Genomic DNA, 1389 nt, shown 5'->3' with positions numbered 1-1389 from the left:
TGAACTTTTAGTGTTTTTGCTATGATGTGCTGTGGAGAGTTTCTTTTCTGGTCCTATCTATTTGGTGTTCTATATGCTTCTTGTATTTGTATGGGCTTGCCTTTTTAATTTTGGGAAATTTTCTTCTACAATCCTGTTGAAGATCTAGTCCATGCCATTATCTTGGGATTCTTCCCCTTCTTGTATGGCTATGATTCATAAGTTTGGTCTTTTTATGGTGTCACACAATTCCTGCATATTCCATTCTTGTGATTTCTTAAATTTTTCATAATCTTTGCTCGAGTGGTCTAGTTCGTCCACTTTATCTTCCAGTCTTGATACTCTGTTTTCCATTTCATTTATCCTGTTGATGAGACTTTCTCCTGTCGTTTCTAATTGTCTTACTGAGTGTCTCACTTCCTTCTTCATTTCAGCCTGAGCAGTCTTCAATATTTCTAACTCTTTTCTGGATTCATTCAGAAGTTTATCCCCATCTTCTTTCAGTTCTTTGATTTCTTTGTTTGTATGTTCTTTAAATTCACTGAATTCTCTTTCATGTTTATAACTGTTCTTTTGAGTTCCATGTCCTGTGTTATCTCTAGGGGGTTCTCACTGTACTCCTCTAGAAGACTGATGGTACTTGGTGGGGATATGTTATTTTGATTTTTCACGTTATTATTTTTTCTCTGTGACTTTGACATGTGGATTTCTTTTGTAGATTCTGGTTCTTGTATGAGACTCAAGGCTTCCTTTGTTGAGTTTAGGTCTGCTTCTTTTTGTAAACTTTATGTTCCTTTGTGGTTTACTTGTTGGGCATGCAAATCTGGTTGGTCTAGGCTTTAGGTTCTCTCTTCTGATTTTATATTGTAATGGCCAAATTGCTTTCGTCTTGCTGCTCAGGAGTTCCCACAGAGGTCCAAGTCAGATGAGGATCAGATGCTCTCAGGCTTTCTCCTAAGGTCTGGATCCCTCCAGGAAAGATGCTTGTCCCCAGGGATGTAAAGGGAGGATGGGAGGGGCGAGAAGAGGCCCGCAGGCACCTGGGGACTACAAGGAGGAAGTGGATTGCTCTGGACACAAAGCGTCAGGAAGCAGTGGGGATTCTGGGCTAAGAGGTCAGTCCCTGGGTCTGGGGTGTCATGACAAGAGATGGGCCAGTGCCCCTGCTAGGAGGAGAGATGGGGGGGTGGATCTGGGAGGGTGAATGAGGCTGGAGGAGTCAAGGCACAGTGGATGCAGCAGCCAAACTTACCCAGGCAAGCTGCTTTTGCCAGAGTTTCTTTAGGGGTTGATTTCTAGCTGTCGAATTATTGAGTAAAGGAAAAGTTAGTGCAAAAATTTGCTAAATTTTACCACTGTTCCTATTTCTTTGCCTTCTCAACAAGTTATTTTGCCAAATGTTTGCATATT

Source organism: Nannospalax galili, unplaced genomic scaffold (assembly GCF_000622305.1).
Source record: "Nannospalax galili isolate Female #2095 unplaced genomic scaffold, S.galili_v1.0 scaffold841, whole genome shotgun sequence".
Taxonomy (NCBI): Eukaryota; Metazoa; Chordata; class Mammalia; order Rodentia; family Spalacidae; genus Nannospalax; species Nannospalax galili.
Note: the sequence above shows the minus strand (reverse complement) of the source record.